The sequence below is a fragment of the Pongo abelii genome, chromosome 14 (assembly GCF_028885655.2).
Source record: "Pongo abelii isolate AG06213 chromosome 14, NHGRI_mPonAbe1-v2.0_pri, whole genome shotgun sequence".
NCBI classification, from domain to species: Eukaryota; Metazoa; Chordata; class Mammalia; order Primates; family Hominidae; genus Pongo; species Pongo abelii.
In genome coordinates this window covers 108536157-108558759 of record NC_071999.2, presented here as the reverse complement: position 1 = coordinate 108558759, position 22603 = coordinate 108536157, and the positions used below count along the sequence as shown (strand labels likewise).

The window sequence follows — 22603 nt, the reverse complement described above, 5'->3', positions numbered from 1 at the left end:
GTGAGTAATCTTAGATTATTCATCAACCAACAGGTTATGTTTACAAATATAATGGTTTTAAGGAATATTATGATTCAGCAGCTTGACCACTGGTACTGGTACGACATGTTATAATATACTGTGCTTTTAAGTTTTTCAGTCACTCATGATTTACTCTTTAACGTTGTACAATGTTTCTGAGATTGTCTCTAAGCTGAGGAATCTTGTGTTTCCCAGGGTACCAGGAGGGGAAGACTGGGTACGAGTCAGTAGTCTATGAACTCCAGTGAAAGGCAGCAGGATACAATTTCTATTTGATTTAACATTCTCTTAATATCACTGTTTTAATAACCTTGTGTTGGGTGAGATAAAATTTTCTTAATGAAAACCTTTTCACTAACCATTGATGCCCATTTGCCCCCTACCCCCATTAACAAACACTTCCTATATATACAACTCTAAACTTTCTATCTTAGCTTACTTTTTGACAGTTGGGCAAATGACAGTGGAGAGAACATCGTTTAGATCAAACAACCTATTATTGTTGGAAATATGGCTGTCTCATAGAAATATAGCCAAGTCAGGGAAATAGTGACTATATATTATATTCACATATACAAATTTTGTAGGTCTACATATACAAAAATATAGACACATATACATTTCCGCATATAACTATATATAAACTATATATAACTATAATTATAACTACACACACACACACACACGTATATACATAAACAGGTTGGAAGTAGGAGATCCCCAAGGAAGTGGAGATTGAAATTCAGACATGAGGACCTTAGCAAGGTGAGTGAGACAGAGAACTGATGAGAGATTCCGTGAAGGAACATCTAACAGATTTTAGTGGACAAAGCAAAACAAGGAATCAAAGATAACACAAAAGTTTATAATGAAAAGTCATACTTTAACAAGCATGGGGAAATATAATTACAAAATTTTGATATACATAATAATTTTTATGAGTAGAATCCAGAGAGGTGGCAGCAGCAGGAATTATTATCACTGTTTTGTAAATGAAGAAACTGGCTCAAAGAATTTTAATTGATTTTTTTTAAGGTTTCATAGTTAGTCGAGGATAAAGCCAAAATTGGAATCTAGGGGTTTTGACTTCAGATCTTTCCATTTCCATGGATTCCTCAACTAGGTGTCCAGGCATGGCCCTCCAGGATCCGTGCTGTGCTATCCTGTCATGCATAGGCTGTGTGTGTATGTGGATTTTCCCGATTAGAGGAGCCAGACTTTGAGATTCTCAAAGGGGCTGTGACTTGATAGAGCTTCAGAACTTTGTTTCTCCCAGTGACTGCCTGGCTCAAGGGACCAAAAGGATGACGAAATGAGAGGGATGGTCTTACTTAATACTTAGATCATGGAAAAGTACATTCCCACAATGGAGAGACCTAGTGGTGTAAAGAGTCCTGATCGTGGAACAAAAAAGAGCAAGAGTGTTGGAAGTTAGGTAAGTTTTTAAGGGAAAAATCTTACTTGGGGCTGGGCTAACTCTGCATCCCACTTAGGGAAACAGGTCAGACTGAACAATTTAGGCCACATGGATGTTATGACTAAGCAACAGTTTTGCAGCTCGCCCGTGTGCATGCGGTTTCCAGTTTTTTGGACATTTCTCCCATAGACAGTTGTTTTTGCGCTGTGTTGCATGCTGATGCTCAACTGCAGAGGAACCAAATGGAGAAGTTCAGAGAGACCGTGGTTTCTGACCACTGGCTGCAGTGCTGTGGATGGTTCCAGTGAAGGGTGGATGCCTTTTGTTGAAAACTCGCTTAGACTTTGTCATCAAGGTCTGTCTCTGCCATTGTATAATCTAAAGTCAGATCTGTTTATACTTCATAAGCATTGTTGGATTTAATTGGCAATATATAGAAATGTCTATTGAGAAGTCCTTCAATTGCCATAATTCCTTTTTTCTCAGGAGTAGTAAATAGGAAATATTCTTAAGCATGAAATAGTGAAGAGCTAAAGTGGGAGGGCTGGAATTTGAAACTGCCTGAACAAACTCAGTCTATAGAAGAACCCCACTACTGTTGGAGTTACTGTGAATATGTGAGCAACCTTCTAAGGCTGAATTGAGTCCACCATGAGGTCGTGGCCTGTTATACACATTTCAAAACCATGAAAACAAAGGGTCATGTTAAAGCATCCTGGTTGCTCTTAAACCTCAAGCATGGTGCCCGGAAACATATTTTACAGCACAAGTGCTTTTGATCATTTGAGTGTTCACTAAGGAAATCATTGCATTGCATTATTACAGATGTGCACATTTGTCCTGTTGAAATTGACTTAAAAAGTTTAGTGTAAAATCCAGTGGCACTTACAGCATCTTCCTTATAATAAAAAAGTAGCAATAACACAATTTCCTTCAGATCCACAGCCACGTGCCTGGGTACCCAAATGATCTAAAATTGTTAGCTTAGTTCTGCCTCCATCTCAGGTGCAAATAAGGAAGCTGAAAGTGTGTTTGGGGGCTAAGATATTCAAATGCAGCAAAATAATAGTCAAGATCTTCCTTCAGGTAAAGATCCATTGAAAGACGCTTGACAGGATCCTGCAGGGCATTGAGTTCCATTCCCCTGAAAAATGGAAATACCTCCCTGTTAAATGTTAGACATGAAGGTAAAGAATCTTGGCTATACATTTGTGGAAGCAGATAGAGAAGAAATCCATCAAACTATTCAGAGTGGCAACAGGACAAATAAAGAGCTCCCAACGGCGGTCACAGGCAGATGATGGAGACATCACATTAGAGAAATAAAGAATAATATATTTTCTCTGGTTCAAGAAATGCCTTTTGTTTTTCCTTCTTGCATAATAATAATAAACATTAATCTTAATGGCAGAATCCTGCTATGGGAAAAAGAGCCTTTTCTAACAGAATGCAGTGGTGGTGTACTGGAACACATAGTGTTCTAATTGAGCATGTACCGCGCCTACATTTTTAGAGCACTTTACAGTTTACAAAGCTCTTTTAATACTTCTTATCTCATCCAAATAGGCTGGAGTCCTATTTCTGATTTCCCAGTTGACCATGTGAAATACAGAAACTTGCTCAACCTCTCCCAGAATCACTTTCTTTTCCTTGCAAAATGAGGAAATTAATCCCATCCCAAATGAATATTTTCTTTCTAAATCAATGAATAAGAGTATGTTTTCTCTATAAATAAATTAGCATCTCTAATAACTGGAGGTCACAATTAACTGATCTAAATGTTAAGTTGATTAACCATTCTATTTGAATTTCAGAGTGTATTAATTTTAACTGTGATTGGTGCAAAATTACATTTCAATTTCTTTGTTACTTAAACATTTTTCTTTCAGATGTATATATTGCTTAAAACAATGAATTTTATTGTATTTCATGTTACCACAATGAAATATTATTAAAGTAAAGTCAGTTTGTATGCCTTAAGGGTTTAATATTCTTAACATGCTCACTATTTTTAATGAGTTTTTTTCCTATAGAAAGTAAATCATTCTTTTTTTCAACACTTCAATAAAGTAACCTTTTCCATGTGGATTTAATTAACATGTAAGTTTTTCCCTTCATGATATGATTAGATAAAGATAGTTATTATTTTAATCTGATTTTGAAAATTTTACCCTGCAAAATCGTTATTTAAAATTTGATTTTTTTTTCTATACTTGTATGGACTTTAGAAATGAATACCAAAATAAAATTGTTTTCTTTCTTCTTTTGGCATTGGATAAAATAGTGGTGTGGGGACCGTGGTTCTGTTCTCACTAAACTCATAATTTTATGAGAAAGAGAGACACAGATTTATTGAACATACAAGTGCTATGTCAACAAAGTGCTATTGTACATAGAGGTAACAGCTGATTTTGCCTGCAGGCAAGATTAACTTCCCCCATATCATTCTGTTCATATTGCAGTTGTCCTGTTGATAAGGTATTATAATGAGTAAAGTTTCCATCTCCTCTGCTAAATATTTAACCTCTTAGAGCAGAAGCACTTTATTTATCTCACTATCTCTATTCCTTACCTTGAATTATGCTCATTAAACATTTACTGAATTCAGTTTGGTGGAGAGAAGTTAGAAGAGTCCATAGAGGAGATAACATTCAGCGAATGAGATAATACTTGACATAGGCTCGAATAATAATGAGCCAGAAAAAGGATAAAATAGGGGTGAGGAGGTAAGTACTGCCAGCAGCAGTGGCCCCAGAAAGAAGGGCACGACAATACTTCAAATAAGAAGATGAAGTCCTGAACCAAGGCAGTGGCCACGGAAATTGAGAAGAGGACATGATACCAAGAGACAATGAAGACTGAAGGAGACTGGGCTACTGACACCATGAAACCACCATGTCAGCCCTGGACTGCTTTTCACGTCCACACTGTTATTTGAGAGATAAAAAAAAAAAATCCTTTCTTGTTCAAGCAAATGCTATTAGGTTCTCTGTTATATCAGTCAAAATCATAACCTAATGAATACAAGGAAGACATCCAATGGGTTCAGTTTGGAAGATGTGAAATCTGAAGTTGTTTTAGGGGTCTAGAATTCAAAATAGTGTTCAAAGGTAAAGACAAAAGTTTGGAAACGAATCCCACATGAATTCATAGCTGAAACCGTGGAACTGAAGAACAACAGCATTTATAGGGAAGGCAAATAGGGAGTGGCAAATGGTGCAGAAAACATTCAGGGAAAACAGAGCGGCATTTCTGGAAGTGGATTCTGTTACAAATTCCTGTAGTACTGGCCTGTATGTGTGCTATGAAAGAAAATTCACAACCAACACACAGCTTGGCTGGAATCTGAGACCTAAAATCCCCATGGCCAGTCTACGTCTTAGGCACCATTTCCTAAGACATTTTGGCACCTGAATGCTTTGAACATTTTGGGCATCAGGCTTTGAAGCCAGGTTAACTTCCGTTCTTCTCCATGCTGTCTTTTCCAACTTGATGTCCTTCAGGTGAATAATATTCTGCCTGTTCTTGGCTCACCTCCTCTCCTGGACCACAGACAAGTCCAGGTGAAGAGTGCTGAGCCTCTGACTTGCTGTTGATGGTGACATTTGCTTTTCTTTGAAACCGCTCTGATTTGATGGTCTGTCTTGAAATGAGATGCTCAAAAAAGAGCATATCAATTAATATTAATGTGTTATATAACTTTTTAATTTACAATCAAGACATTGAGATACATTTGCTTAGTAATTTTTACTTGGAGATCTTAACATGCACTCTTTTTTTTAAAGTTCTTCAATTTAGACAAGGATATAATTTCACTGGGAGATATTTTAGAATTACCTTCAAATGATACAGCAATCTAATCCCTTCTTTGCTTTGTAATTTATGGCCTTCTTTGCTTTGCAATTTGTGGCTTGTGTGTGTGTGTGTGTGTGTGTGTGTGTGTGTGCACACACAAGTATGTGTACTGTCCAGCGTTTAGAATGGAGTATACAGTGGGAACTGGCTTGGTTAAGACATGAGGACATAAGAATTGTATTTTGACTGAGGGTAAAAGTCCATCTAAGAAGTGTTCTCAGACAGGTGTGAATGGTTGACTGGACAGTCTGATAATTTTCCTCCTTGAATTTGACTTCAAAAGGTGTTTGTATTCTTCTTGCTAATTTTTCTCAACTTACTGTGGAGGTATTACCTGTGATTTATGTAAACTCTAATTGAGAGCTTTTATTTTCATCTTGTACTACCTCTTAAGGGTAATCATTTTACCAAGTAGCTAGTACTGCATGGGATACTATTTTGTTTGTTTCATAATTATTTCCTTAATTTTTAATGGACACAGGCAAGCTCTGTCATTTCTTTTTAACCTGCTCTACTGCATCCATGACAGGGAAAATTTTCAGTCACGATGCTGCCATCTAGATCAACATGCTTGGGTTTATTTACCTTTGAGCAGATGTAGGTAGCACACATTTTGGGGCAAGTAATTTAATTATTTTGTAGGCTAATTTTCAAATATGTAGACTGTTCCCAACAAGATCATCTCGAAATTGTATGCTATGTCATAGTTTTAAAATCACCACAAGCTGACGAAAGGCATGATCTTGATCCTTCTTCAAATGAGGATTTTGCACATAGCATATCCTTTTTGTGTGTATGCCAAGATAGTGGCTTTAAGTAGTATTAATTATTGCTTAATAAAAGTGAAGTTAGAATGGCTGAAGGGGCAAATGAGTAATGAATCCATATTTTTATGTGTTATAGCTACTTCTGATATTTATAGCTCTTTAGCTTTGTTTTAAAGACATCATCATATTTTTTGGTTGAAATTATATTTTTATTCAAAATCCAGTCTACTCATTCTATGTTATTCTGTATATTATAACATTTCCTTCTGTTATTTTTAGGGCTTAGAAAAAAATTGTAAACACAGCAAATTATTTTCCCCTTGGACTGTTTTTTTTTTTTTAACATAAAGTTGATTTTGGTTTATTTCTCTTCTAAACCACTATAGTAGTTTCCCAATGGAATTATGTTGAGATTTTCAGAAAGTTAACGTATAAAGGAAGTGAATTCTCTTTTCCCTACTCTACTTAATGCAAAATTTCACTTAATAAGAGAATTTCACTGAGATATAAAGGGCTAAAAATGAAGTTTTAATTTGGAACAGAAGCTTATAACTTTAACTAAACCACTGTACATTTTCAGATGTACTGTTACCAGTTTTGAAATTGATCATATTATTTTTCTTTAGGGAAACCAAATAGTGAAAGAGCTGCCTTTTAGCTGGTGTTATGCAGAAAGAAATGCAAAAGTGAAAACTAGCACAATGTATGGGAATTCAGATTTCCGTGGTATTTTGATTAAATTATCAAAATGTGGCCGGAAATTTATATACTAAAAATTATGATAATATGGAAAGAAATATTAAGGTGCAACAATAGTTTATATGCTTGTCTGTTGTATGTGAAGCACATATTCTTTTTAATTTAATGTAATTTTAAGTTCTTGGATACATGTGCAGGATATGCAGCTTTATTACATAGGTAAACGCGTGCCATGGTGGTTTGCTGCATCTATCAACCCATCACCTAAGTATTAAGCCCAGGATGCATTAGCTATTTATCTCGATGATCTCCTTCCCCCCACCCCCACTGACAGGTCCCAATGTGTGTTGTTCTCTTCCCTGTGCCAGTGTGTTCTCATTGTTCAGTTCCCACTTACAAGTGAGAACATGCTGTGTTTGGTTTTCTGTTTCTGCGTTAGTTTGCTGAGGATAATGGCTTCCAGCTCCATCCATGTTCCTGCAAAGGACATGATCTCATTCCTTTTATGGCTGCACAGTATTCCATGGTGTATATGTACCACATTTTCTTTATCCAATTTATCACTGATGGACATTTGGGTAGATTCCATGTCTTCGCTATTATGAATAGTGGTGATGCACGTTTTCCTTGTGGCTGGCACGTATCAGATTATAAATCTTATCTGAATCTGACTAATGAAGATTTTTCTAGGGTTTAACTCCATTCATTATAGAGTTAATCTTAGATGAGCATTTAAAGCATTTGAAAAAGAAAATTTTATCATCTGCAACCTTTTCAATATCTTCATTATCTTTAAATTTTGTTAAGAAACATATTTTGTGGTCCATGCAGAGAATGGTTTTGTGTTAGGGAAGTAAAAACAAACACACACTATATTGTGTTTTCAGGTGGAGTACAGGTCAGAACATACACACACACACGTACACGATACTACTTGTAGATTAACTGATGACCTCAAATCATAAAGTGAACTGGGCCTTAACAGCTTGTGCAGTCTTCACTGCACTCTCGACCTTTGCTAGTTTATTGGCACCAAACTGTTTTCAATCCTCCTAGCAAAACAGTATATAGTTACAAGCCTGAAAGTTAGGAAACCTCTTAAGTTCACTGGGATGTATTGGAATATAAAATCTTTATAACTGTTATGGTGTCAATGTCTACTAAGTACAAACACTAATTAAAAATGGCCCTCAGTGGAGGTCATAGACAGTGATTATAAATTACTTGTTTCATATAATTAATGTATTCCTGAAAATATATACATGAAACACATTTTTGTTAATGATTCATATTTCAACTGTTTATATGCAATCATTAGAGGACACCAAAGGTTTAAAAAATTATGTTCTAATATAATTTTTAAAGGTAAATAATTTTAATATAAAGTTCAAGATTTTTTAAATATAAAGCTCAAAATTTTTCCCATTAAAAATAAGATTTTCCTGATGTGAGGTCAAATTGGAAATAACTCTGGTCGAAATAGAAATAATCGGATTGCTGTTGGTGAAAAATGTTTCCCTTCTGATATCTCTGCCCATACAATTGTCTGGTGTGTAAATGCTGGTATAATTCCTGTATATCTACAGATATGTACATTTTGCTCTAGAGGACGGTAAGCTAGACCTTGAGGGCTAGTGTGTGTGTTTCTCTGTGAATGTGGCTATTCTTGGGACATTTATAAAGTGAGTATAATCAGTGAACCCATTTTCAATAATAACACCTTGCCTACCAGACAAGAACACTAGCAAAAAGTGACATTTATTGAACACATGATTGTCCAGGCACCGTTCTAAACACTTCATCTATACTAACTCATTGAAACTCCACAATGTCCCTATTATTTCTGTCCACATTTTATAGGCTATGGAATTGAAACATAGAGAAATTATTTAATTTGCTCAAAGTCCCCTAGCTAATAGCTGATGGATTCAGGATTCAAATTTAGACAGTCTGACTGCAGAACATACTGTTTTAACAGCTACATTGAGTTGCATTTTAACAGGGAGAATAAGAACTCCAGAATTAAACATTTTAATTTAATTCTGGAGTTCTTATTCTGTTATTTCTGGACCTTGGCTACTGCTATTGGTAGAACTTCCGTGTATCCTGACAGACATATTGTCAGTGCCCTCGCACACTCTCCCAGAGGAGACCTCTGGGCCCCACTTCAGAAAGCTCTGGAGTGTGCATGCAGGTGTGGCTCCTTCCTCCTGTAGGAGATCTTACGTGGTACACTGTGAAGGACCATGAGGGACGTAAGATGTATAATGTACATCCTACACCCTCGAGGTGTGCAACCTGGTGTCCTTGATGGAATGTGAGGAGTTTACCATGATTAAGAGCTCAGATGCTTTCATTTAAAAAAAAAATTATAATAAAAGTAGCCTGTGTTAGAATTAAACAGCTCAGATTTTATGATTTAGAATGTACACTAGTCCCTGCTCCTCCACCACTTCCTAGCGATAGTCTCTTTTAACAGTGTGAAATGGAACTTTCTAGATATTTAAGAAGTATCTGCAGACATGAATATCTCTTTGTGTATATATATATGTGTGTGTGTGTGTGTGTGTGTGTTTTATAGACTAAAATCATACTTTACATGTTGTTCTGGCATTTTTTTTTTTACTTAATAAATTATAATTATCTTCCAGTCTCAGAAGTCCATGTCAGTATATTGGGAATTAGCTCATTTTAAAAACAGCTGCTGGGTATTCCAGAATATAAATCTATTTAATATAAATAATAATGCTATTAAAAGTAATCAAATAATTATGTAACCAATGCCCTGCTATTGGAAATTGGGTTGTGTCCCAGTTGTGTGATTCAATGGGACAGTAAACAGTGGGACTTGGACATTGAGGATAGAGAGGCACAATCTTGCCCTCAGGCATTGGTGCATTCCTGCCTCTTAGATCGTCAGATCTTTAGCAAATTTTCAAGGTTTTTCATTAATAATAATGACAGATTTTAGGTAACATATAACTTTTTGGTGGGGAAGCTTAATGTACTCTATGTGGTTGATTGACATATGAACCTTCACTATATTTTGTCAGGCAAGAGGTAGGCATTAACTTTCTGAATCCTATATTTTTAAAGCAATTACAACTCTTTCACACCTGAAGTTCTAGATTTATGTCTAATTGCTTCAGAGTTATCCTTATATTGCAAAGAACTCTTCAGTGTTGTTTAAAGTTGCATGGTTGCATTTTAAAAAGTTTTGCTCTTAGTAAGGAGCAAAGAATTGTATTAAGGAAGAAGTGATGTTTTCTGGGTCTGGCTTTACATTCAGCTGAGATGTTTTAACTGCTTATCAGCAAGTAATCATTTAAGTCTCCTTTCTTTGACCTTTGTTAAAATGTTCATCTCTTTATTTTCCTCCAGTTCTCCACTTAAAAATGTTATGACCTAATGTTAGGTAGTGAAAGTATTTTGTGAAAAGTTCTAAAAATAATAATCCTGAGCAAGTGACTTCTAAATGGCAATTAAATTGATGTCTGGGAGAGACAGGGACATTGTGCTAACTCAACTGCTATTCTCTCTGTGCAAAGTCACATGAGGTTTTAATAGCATAGGTTGTTACCTGAGATGGAAAAAAATCTTAGGCTTGAATTAGTCCTAACATAATCTATAATTGCATTATTTTGTTGAATTGATATGAGTACTTTCTGTAATTTTTAGAAAAATTAATTGAAGGAAGAATTATTTTAAATATATTCACATTATGTTCAAAATATTCTGCACAAGATTTTCAGAGTATGAAGACGCAAACTACAGTGGAGACTATACTGTTATTAATAAATTGTAATTTTTTAACAATTTGAGTAGAGTTACTCAAAATTCTGTTCCTTCTATAGAATACCTCATGCTTGTATGAATTCATGGGAAGGGCAGATTGTGTTATTTGGGGTAACAATTTCACACACCTTGTGTCATACGAGATGGGGAGTTTCCACTGTCCTAAGGCAAACATTCCCACTGTGTCAAAGCTGCAAACTTCCAGCCAGAAGCACATACTTAACTTTCCAGGAATCACCATCTGGAGGAGGCCTCAGTAATACAGCAACACCTTGTTAGTCTGGACATATCTCACTGACTCATTCTTCGGAATGTGTCACCAGCATCCAAGCAACTATAGATGGAGGCCTTCAGTATTGTGAGTGCAGGGATACCTGTGAAATATAATGATTGTGCAAATTTCATTGGACAGTAGTTAATGTGACCTACAAAGCCTAATGCATTTGTTTTTTGTCAGGATCTACGTAAGTCCATGCTTTGTTGGAATCTGTGTTAGAAAACATGTCAGTCTATTATTCCATTATTGTTACTGCATTTTGCTACTTCCATCATTCAGCCCTCAACAAACATTCATTGGGTACCTTTTAAGTAATAGGTATTAGATACAGAAAATACAGAGGTGAAAAAGACATACCTTTTTCCCTCAAGACTGTCACAAAGGCAAATAGTTCCATGACAGTGTGAAACGGGCTACAAAATATGTAAGAATATGGGTCTTGATCGCACAAAGAAGGGTATGACCAGCTGCAGCTGAGATGTGAGGGGAGGTTAAGGGAGTTTTTACAAATAAGGTAACTCAAACTAGGTCTTGAGGGATGAACAGATTTTACCAAATAAATAGGAAGGAAAATACTTTCTCTCCAAAAAGAGAATAAGCACAGAGGTGTGTATTTAACACATTATATAAAGGGAAGTGCAAATGATTCTTTCAACAGTATTGATGAAGTTGTGAACCAAAAGTATCTGAGATAGGACTCAATCAATTTAGAAGTTTATTTTGCCAAGGTTAAAGACACACCCATGACACAGCCTCAGGAGATAAAAAAGCTACATACCTCCCTCACAATTTGCCTACAAGGAAATTCTTTGTGGGCCTCAAGATGATGACATGTGCCCAATGTGGCTGGGGTACAGCTTGGTTTTTTATATTTTAGGGAGACATGAGACATCAGTCAATATGTGTAAGATGTAGATTGATTTGGTCTGGAAAGGCAAGACAACTTGCAGCGGGTAGGAGGCTTTCAGGTCATAGATTGGTAAGAGACTAACAGTGGCATTCTTTTGAGTCTTTGATCAGCCTTTCACTGAATACAGAATTTACATGTGAGAGAGGGGATAGAGGAAGAGTCACTTTTGTCTTAGTCTGGCTCAGTGAATCTAAATTTTTATATAAACAGTAGGTGAGAAGAAGCAATCAGATATCCATTTGCCTCAGATGAGCAGAGGGATGACTGAGTTCTGTCCTTTGTCCCGCACCTGTGAAGATAAGCTATCAATTTACATTGCCAAGGTGAAATCCAACAGAACTCTTTTAAGGTAAAGATCTTGAGTTCCAAAAGGAATTTCCTAGTGGGCAAATTGTGAGTGAGGTATGTAGCTTTTTTAATCTTTGTAGTTATCTTATTTAGGAATAAAATGGGAGGCAGCTTTGCCTGAGCAAGTTCCCAGCTTGACATTTCCCTTTGGCTTAGTGATTTTGGGGTCCTGAGATTTATTTGCCTTTCAAAAAGTGTATACACCAGACATGGTGAATGTAGGCTCAGGGTGGGAAGCTACCAGAAGGGAACCTAGAGAAATAAATGAGAATGAAGTCAAAGTAGGCTTCCCATAACTATCAAAATTAACTTAGAAGAGCCTGATGGTTGAAGTGGAAGCCACAGAAGGATTTTAAATAGGAGACTAATACAGTTAGGAAAAACACTCTGCAGGGTGGAGAATAGATTTGAGGGGTCGAGAGTGTAGGATGGGAAGAGTGAATGAAGAGACTGTTGCAGTCAGTAGTCTAAGTGGGAGGTAGCGAGGTCCAGGAAGTGAGGATGGATTGAAGCGATCCATCTACTTTGCAAGAAGGCAGAGTGTGGGAGTACTGGGGACTGATTCAATTTGAGAGGACTGGAGGTGTGAAAAGGAAGCTTGAATTATAGCGTGATTGTACCAGGAGGCACCTGAGGAGGAACTTCCGTGGAGAAGATAATGCTTTCAGCTTAGGACATTGTGGTAAAGCTTTTCAGAAGGCAGTTGGGTATCTATGTCAGAAGCTTAGAAGAGGGGCCTAGGTTGGAGGCACAGCTTTGGGGTGATCACATTGAACTGGTATTGAAGCTACAGGGGTTGATGAGATCACCAAGTATTTTAGATGAGAAGACAAGAAACAATACACAGAATTTTGAGTGACACCAATAGTGAAGACTTGGATGGTGAAGGGGAGATGGCAAAGAGATTGAGAGAATGCACAGCAAGACCGAAAAACAAGAAGTTTATTAGCAAACTGTATTTTCTTTATGCCTCACTGCTTTCATGACTATGTCTAATATTTTTCCATGAGTCCAATATACATTTTTACTAGGTATATTGCTTTTATTTTTAGATATAATGGTTTTCAATTCCTTGTGACTTGACACTGGACTCCAATTATTATAGACAAGACACTTTGGAATTTAAACTATATCCATTCACATAGTGTTTATAGAGGATGAAAGTAAATCTAAACTCTTGATTCAAGACTCTTTCAGGATAGCAGAGGTACACAATGGGAAGGGGAAGAGGAGTGAGAATTAGAGCAGTCTATTATAAGAGAGGATATTTTGAGAGGAAAACTTTTCTCTCCTAAAGACAAATTGTTTTCTTGCTAACTATATCTTAACATCTTAAAAGAATCCCTAGTTTATGTAATTGCTGATGGCTAATGATGGACTTGTCCTGGTGTATGAGTAAATGTAGATAAGGTTTATGAGCCATTTATTAAAACAACTTGTCTCCTTAGTGGCTAAAATTCCCCCCATGTTTTCCTCAAGGAGTCATCCAATCCTGTTGTTCTCTATGGAACCCTATAGCTGTTCTGTAGGTATTTCAATTTTCAAATGAATGTTGCAGGTGTGTGTGTGTGTGTGTGTGTTTGTGTGTGTGTGGGTGTATGTGTATAAAGATACAGATATTGTGGTTGTTTGGGTATTTTATAATTGTGAAATCTATAAACTTGCAGCTTTCAGTACATTTCAAAGGCTCAGTAATACACCATAATGTTTGACAACGTCCCAGCCATATTCATATAATATGAGGTGTATCTCCTTTACCAAAAAATCTGCGTTTTAAACATTTGCTTGTAGTTAGGTTGCAGAACACTTTTTCCCCAATGGAAATAATGTCGTAAGTGGGACTTGCATTCAAGCCCTGCTTACTGTGGTTGTTTGAAATATGTTCAGAAATTCTTTGACAAAACCTTCAAATGGTAGAGCTAATTCCTCTCCCTTCAGCATGGGCTGGATTTAGTGACTTACTTCTAACGAATAGAAAAAAAAGAAAAAAGCAGAGGCAACTGAATGTGGCTTCAGAGACTAGATGACAAAAGGCACCTTGGCTCTCTTTTCTCCCTTTCTCCTGGATCCCTCGCCCTGGGGCCAGCCAGCTGTCACATCCTGAGGGTGCTCAGGTGGCCTGTGGAAAGGCCCCCATGGTGAGGAACGGAGGTCTCTGACCAAATGCCATGTGAAGACGCCAGCTTGGAAGTGGACCCGCCAGTCCCTCTGAAGCCTTGAGAAGACTGCAGGCCTGCTGATAGCCTCACTGCCTAGAACCACCCAGCTAAGACGCTCTGCATTTCTGACCCACAGCAACTGTCAGATAATAACATCTTTGTTGTCTTAAGCCACTGAATTTTGCAGTAACTAGTTACCCATAACGAATACACCCACAAAACGCTGTTTAATTCAATTTAAATACTCTGAAGATTTCCAATGAAAAACTATTAAAATATAATTTCAGGCAAAGGAGACACTGTAAACCTGAATAAAGAATGTAATTTGAAGATGTGTTCGAGGGGAAAGAAAGCACATTTAATTAGAGAAAGATGAGGAAGAAGATTTTTTTTTTTTCTGTTATGATTTAGGTTCCAAAGGGAAATCCTGGGTTTTTAACTGGGTATAATTTTATTATACTTGTAACTGTACTTTTTACAAAATTTTAGTTTTTTTGATTCACGTAGGAAAGAAATATAATGAGAGATTCAGAAGGAGGAACAGTAATTTTCCTGAGGCAAGAGTTAGAGGAGAGGTAGAAAGGGAGATGGGGAGAGAGTTACACGAGGCCTGAGAAAGGAGAGGAAGCCCTTAGCAGTTAGTGGTGAGAAGCAGAAGAGAGTACCTAGTGCTGTCCTGCAGGTCTCAGGAGGAGCAACGTGGATGTTGTGGTGGATACCTCCACCCCGATAAGAGGAGAATCTGTTGCTTCCTGAAGCAAGTTAGGTTGGAATGACCTGGAGTTTACAGTGGTGAGAGGGAGGCCGTGTCCAATGACCACGCTTATGTAGAAAGCTTGCAGGAGATGAATAGACATTCAAGAGAAACTTGTATGAATATGGCTGCATCTTACGCCACTCCTTACTTCAGCGGAAGCTCTGTTATTCCCATATAGCGTCCTTTGAATTTCCATATCATCATTTTACACCTGAATACCTGGACAGTTGTCAAGAAGTACAGTGCTTGTCAGCTGACTGGTCAGCCCCTTCCTGTGTTCTATACAAAGGCCATGGCAGGCAGCTTGACTTTTGCCAAGTACAAAGAGGACTTTTATTTGTCCTAAAAAGTTCTGCAATTTGCTAAGGAGGGTGTGCAAGTTAACCACACAAGATAGGAAGAGAGTTGGGAAAGCAAGACCCATCAGAGTTTCCACATGGGCAGGAAGTGTAACGAGGCGTCTGCCTTTGCTCCACATGAGCTCAAAGGACATTTCTGTGAAGCCGATGGATTCTTCCTTTAAGCCTGTTGGCGAGGTGATTTTTTTTTTTTTTTATTAAAGAGGGTTTCACTCTGTCACCTAGGCTGGAGTGCAGTGCGATGTCACAATTATAGCTCACAACAACCTCAAACTCTTGGGCTCAAGGGATCCTCCTGCCTCAGCATCCTGAGTAGCTGGGACTACAGGCATGTGCCACCACACTGGCTAATTTTTTAATTTTTTTGTGGAGATGGGGGTCTTACTATGTTGCTCAGATTGATGTCAAGCTCCTGGCTGAATTTTTGAGGTTAAATTACCTGCTGTGTGCTGTCATATAAGGATCTGGTAAATGTGTGTTAATTTATTATTAATGAATGTTTTCACAAGTGTGTGTTTTTAACAGGTCACCGTAGTCCATATTCACTCTTGTCTCTTCTGCATTTTCTTCTCAGGTTTGTATTTGAAAACAGTGCAGCATAATTCAGTGTGCATGCACATGTGTAATTACAATTTTTCCCCCTTAGTATCAGCTTTATTCTGAGGAGAAAAATGAGGTTCATCATTTCCATGGGACTACTGATTAGTGAAAGTAATATTTGAAAAATATTTATAGATTTGTTGCACCACAATTTCCCATACAGTGAAAGTACATATTCCCACAATTTGTCCTACTTTAACCTAAACCCATGGGTTCATAATATGTTATATTTAGGTAAAACCAAGGAATCAAACATGCTCAGGGTTTTTAACTTTCTATCTAGAAAAATTCACTTCTCAGCCTTCTGGCTTTGAAGTTTCTATTGATAAAAAGAAAGTCAAAACTGTTTCTGGAGAGATGCATTTTTATTATCTTTCTGAAGCTAAAGTTTGCAGATTTTTATGACTCCCGATCAAGTGGCATTATTATGGAAACTGTTAATATGCTTGTTCAACACGTTCAAATCAGAAAACGTGACTGCTAATAACATGACATCAATTCTCTTTTGGGGTTTGTAAGCAATAGAATGAATATTATATTCATCATTGACATGGAGAATGCAGCTGAGAGGGTTGTGTCGCCTGAGAAAAGCCACATGTAATTAAATTGAGCGTATGGAGAGCAGACACGGAGAAGTTTGGGTATAAAGGGAAATTGACTATGTCAGCACAACCAGGATTTCATGGTGCTAGTGGAACCAGTTTGAGCTGGAGGAGTGGAGGAGCAAAGAGATGATGCTTGATGTGAATGTAGTTTCCGGGGCAAATGATCTGGATCATGGTTTCTGAACAGCAGCACTAGTGACATTTTGGGCTGGAGAATTCTTTGTTGTGGGGAGATTTCCTGTGAATTGCCGAATGTTTAGCAGCATCTCTGCCCTCTACCCAATAGGTGCCAGTATCATTATCCCACTCTCACAGTTTTGACAACCAAAAAGGTCTCCCACTTTGTGATGTGTTCTTGAGGGGCAAAATGGCCAGAGTGGAGAACCAGTGGTCTAGATAAAACCAGAGGGCAGCACTGGGATAGAAACCTGGGCATCAGTTTCCAGGAAGAGAAGATTGCTGAGTAAGAAGTACCTTTTTGCTAAAGGCATGCAAACGAGGTTAGAGAGAAAAAGGATTGGTAAAGAAAAGTGGCCCCGTGTCTGATGTGGCCTCCTACAAACCCAACACCCGGCTACATTGCTCAGCCTGGGCTGGGGGAGGATTCTTCTTCAGTTTCCTGGTTTCTTGATCTCTCTGATTCATTTGATCCCAGGTGGGGCTGAGAGGGATTTTATATTTCAAACTGTGGTTTCTAGGTGATGCTGATGCATTGCAAAGACGTCACATTTTGAGAACCACTGCTCTGGAATAACCACCTTTGGTGCTATCTGGTGTTAGACATTTCTCGATTATCTTTGTGATTTTCTCTATGCCGAGGCTTGCTACCCTTAGTTTTTCTTAGGTTGGCTGCTTCTGTTTCATCTTTGCATTGCTCACTTCCTGTAGTCCTTAATTGTCTTCCTTAATTCACATTCTGCACTCATGGGTGGAGGGAGAAATGCCTCTTCTTTCTTTTTCGTCTCTCACTGGTTGTTTTTTCTTTGCTTCAAACTACAGGAGACTCAGTTTCCCTCATGCTGTATCCCGTAACATCTCTCAAGGCTGCTCATCTTTTAGGAAACTGGTTCCTTAAGGCTAGGCTACCTATACCATGGTTGTCAATAATATAGAGTTCTTAACATTTTATATGCTGTTTAGACTATAGTAACACATTTTTAGGGAATATCTGACTTTTAGATCCTTTTCTGAGCTGTAACTGATTTCTTGGAACTCATCTTTCTACAGGGGACATTTGAATTATTTTGCATAAACGAATAATTTTACACTTGCCCACATCAAAGCTTATCTGTGAATTTCTTGCCCACTCACACATCCTCATGAGATGTGCTTATCAGATTGCTTTTTTTTTTTTTTTTTTTTACCCAGAAAATCTTACTTAGGGTCGTATGCATTCTTAGAGATATTGCTGTATCTATTTTTTCTTAGTTATTGAAGATTTTTTTGTTATAAATAGAGATTGGCTCCTGGGAGATCATCACTGTTTATATTTTTGTAAACATTCCCTTTGCTGCATGTTGCTAAATGACTCCCTATCCATGACAAAACAGAATCATATGATTCCATTCGAATTTCGGGTTAAAAGTAGACTGTTTCCTCTCTAGCATCACCTAGTGTTCCGAGGCCTGATTCCACTTCAGTGGCTGACCCCAGTGACCCACTGTAAAGCTGACAGTTCTGTCACTCTGGATCTTGCAACATGTTCCTGTTAGGTGTGTCTCATGGCCAGAGCAGTTGGGATTGCCAGTGCTGTTAGGAGTCATTGCTTCTTATGCAAAAGTGCGAGAGGACTTCATTGATTTCCGCAGGAGGCCTTACTCCCTTCCACTCTGCACACTTGCTAAAGCCTCCTTCCACCTTTACAAACTCAGCCCCCTCCTGGCCCTGTCAACTCCTGATAATGTGTCAGGTGTCAGCTTGTACACGTCCACCTCACCATCTCAGGGGGGTCTTCTGTGACACTGATGACAAGCTGCCACACTGGGTGCTCCTTGAGCACCTGCATATCTTCTTTAGGACACTTTCTACAGTAGAATTATTTAATTATTAGCAATAATGTGATGAGTTACTCACCCATGAGTTCTCTGAGGGCAGTGATTGTTTCTTGAGTCATTGTAAGTCCCTGATGTCAAGCATAGGGCCTGGTACCTAGAAGGACCTCAATATTGACTGACTGGCAGGTCTGCTTCTCCTGTCCACTTCTGGAATAACACTAAAGAACCCAGTTTCTGAACTTTGCCATTTTAACTGGCCATGGTCATGCATCTCACCATGTATTTCCCCTTTATTTTTGGGCTCTGCTTGGTTCCTTAACTTTTCTTGATAGGACGTGGTCTCCAGACCTCCTACCATGCTGGCTATCCACTTTTGGATGTTCTATTGAACACGGTGTTCTGGGCATCAGCGCAAGGCACATGAAAGTGGTTTTCCACTCCATTAGAATATGGCTGTTCTTAAATACACAACAGAACTGCTTTAATGATTGTAGCACCTGAGTCACATTGTTGACTAATACTAAAATTCTGATCAATGCCTCGCTATTCACATGATGCATTTTAACTATACAAGCAATACATGATCACTATAAAAACTAGAAAATTCAGTTGAAAAATAATAATTTAAAATCAGCAATTAATGCCACTACCAAGAAATATCCAGTGTTGAAATTTTATAACCTTAAAGAGTTTTCCCGTGAGCCATCTTTGTTGATATATATGCATATATGTTATGTGTAATGTGTGTATGTATATGTATGTGTATATATTCTGAGCTTATATGTTCTCTCTCTATATAAATATATATGGCTCTGTACGCTGCCATATATGACAAAGTCTCTTTATGTCAGTAAACAGAGTTCCATTCTGCATTGAGAAGCAATGTGGCATAGTGGATAAGAATCTAGGGTTTGAATTCAGATGGCCCTGGGCTGTACATCCCATTGCTTACTAATTATATGACCTGGGATGGGTTACTAATCTTTTCTAGACTTCAATTATGTAGTTATTTAAAGTTAGTTATACATTTATATAGTATATGGAATTATGTAGTTATAGAACATATTTATAACAGCCATATGGTTTATTTAGCTATATAGTATTTCATTTTATGAATATACCTATTTACAACGTCTTTAAATTAGGTCTACTTTATCCTACCATTCAATTTTTGAATTCTGAAGCTGAATTTTTTATTTTTGTGCTTGTTAAATTTTATTTTATTGATTTCAACCAAAATACTTCAGGATTTGGGATAACTTAAAGATACTGTTCAATCTTTATCTTTTGAATCTGTGTGTTACTACACATTTGATAATCAGACATTTAATCCAAATGATAGACAAAGATGTTAAATGCAGTAGAGAACTATGTATTCCATCATTGTTACCATTATAGTAACTCTCCCCATTGTTGTCCTAGGGATATGAATACACTAATAATCAGTACACTTTGATTAATGTTATTAATTGGCTATTGAATCTATCCAACTGATTGGTCTGCTTCTGATTAACACCCTTTTCCAGTCCAAAAGAAGAGCAAGAGAAATCCTGCCTGGAGCCCTGAAGAAATAGAATATATAATCTTTGTTGCATTCTCACATTTTACCTCTCCAAGAAGAGTTTCATAACAGTAAATAAAGTTAGGTTAGTCTAATACATTTTTAGTGAACTCATACTGCCTCCCTGAAATGTTCACAGCTTTCTTAATAACGTAGGAGCCATGGCCACATGGGTGAAGATGTTAACTCTTCTAGAAAAGAGCCACCCATGGCAACAGCTCTATACCAACATATACCTATGAGATAAGCATGCTCCAGCTTTTTACTTTAGAAAGGGATGGGGGAAAAGGCATGCTTTGTAGGGAAAAAGGAAAGAATGGAAAAAAAAGATAGGTTGAGAGGGGATGGAGAGAATTTTTAATTGCTTTATTTGTTTTCCCTTGGGACAGCACTGGTTTTTAAAAAAAGAACGGGAGGACATGCCAAAGTAGTGCCATGTTTAATAAACTCATCATCGCATTTGCTCTATAGAAATATGTGCTATCCACACATGCTGTAAGATGTATGTGCTTGCTATTTCTTGTTCACCTTGGGTAGTTCATGTGATGCATAATACTTATTAATAAAATGACAATATTCTTAAATAATATTGTGGTTATGTTCTCCAAATCCTCTTTACTTCTTCAATGTACCTGAGTAACTAGGTAGAGTATCTCTTAAAATGGAAGAGGGATGTAGAAAGCCTAAGTGATTTTCCCCAGATGTTTATAGCAAGTTAGTGCTGGAATTAAGACCATAAACCAGAGGTTGTATTATATGGCCCCTCACTTGAAATTCAGTAAAATTTTTCCTCATCCTGTCTTAGGAGAGTGAGCCAGCCTCATGTACTGGTTCTAGAAGAACATCCAGGTTCCAGGCCTTCCCTGCTTCAACAGCCTGGTTTCCCACAGCTTCTCATTTCAGGTACATCAAGCTACCAGTAGTTGTTCCTGCACCAATGCTGCTCCATACCTTTGTATGATATTTTAGGCCACGTAGATTCATCTAAATAAAATGCCCTTTGCACCTTTCTTTACCTGGACACACTACTGTGTGTCAAACTCTAAGTATTCTTCTCCAGGAAACCTTCTTTGAACCTCACGTGCATGGCTATGCTAGCCCTGGACCTTGTCCTTGAGAGGGCAGTGATCTCTTATGTGCCTCTCCTTCCTTACTGCAGATCCTTTGTACATCCAGAGACTGACAGGCACTGAGAGCTCAAATACTGTGAAAGTGGCCTAAACTGACAGGTTGTCTTATATCACACATGATATGAGAGCAAATCTCAATCAACCAACAGATAAATACTGTTGAACTACGTTCTACTTAGAAGGAAATTTAGTTTGATTTTTAAAAATACATTTTTCAAATGCTCTAGTAATAGATGTTGTGTTGTTACACATCTAATTAGTGTTTTGCCCAAGTGGGCAAACATAGGTATTCTTTACCCAGAAGCAGCATGTGTTACAATCTCAATAGCTAATAGGTTTAGTAGCGTTCTTTAGGGAAGCAGTTCTATTTTAATTCAGATTCCTTAAGAAGTTGGAGGATCTTTACCAGAAATCGTAGCATTTTGACAGTGTCTATCTTTTAAAAAATATTCTGACATCTCAGTGATTTGATTAATTTAGTTTTTAATAGGTGTGAGGTAATTTTAAAAATATCATAGCCGCAGGATAATTTATTCATGGAGGATCATTTCATAAGTGATTGAGTTTCCTTCCTTCTTTTCTGGTAGAAGTAGAAAAAAGTACATGGATTGCTGCTAACTTAATAACTTTACTGATAACTAAGAATGGAACAGATCTTGCTGTGAATTATATAAGCAGCTTTAAAAGCACTCCATATTCTTTCTGTGACAGAGTATGAAAAACACAAGGCAGAGAATATGGTTATGAGAATGTTTTCCTGCAAAAGCTTAACTACATTGTATTTAGTAGTATAGTCAGAGAAAGATTGGGTTAGAATGATCATAACAGCCGCTTGAAAAATGTATCTTAATGTCAGCCTTGAATGGCTTTTCTTTTTCCTGCTAAGGGAATCTAACAGGATATTAAAAAATATATTAACCTTCAAAATATGTTTAGATTCTGCTATGCTTCTAAAGAGGCAATGTGAATGTGAGAGCTATGTTTAGTAGAAGTTTTGACCCATAGAATTCATAGAAAGGGGTCACTTAAATTTAGTTTGGAAGCCAACAGTCTCGCATATGACTGTCTGTAATATCACACCCTTCTAATCCATTCTCTATGCAGCTGGTACAGTTATCATTCTAAAAGAAAATCTGATTATGTGATTCATCTGTTTAAAGCCCTTTAGTGGTGAAATCTAGATGCCTTAGCTTGGCAGACTACGTCCTGCTTGAGCAGGCCTTGCAACAACTGCCTTAGAAATCCATGCTTGAGCTATAAGGGAGCAACTCACAGTGCCTAGAATTCCTCAGCCAGTGGCTACTTACTGCAGTCATCCCTGTCTACCTGAAATGCATGGTCTCTGTTCA

General features: G+C 37.5%; 1 protein-coding gene across 3 annotated transcripts in view; it reads left to right on the top strand.

Moving 5' to 3' along the window:
* FGF14 (fibroblast growth factor 14) overlaps window positions 1–22603 on the top strand; it is a 677860-nt gene that overhangs the window by 35782 nt on the left and 619475 nt on the right. The window lies entirely within an intron of this gene.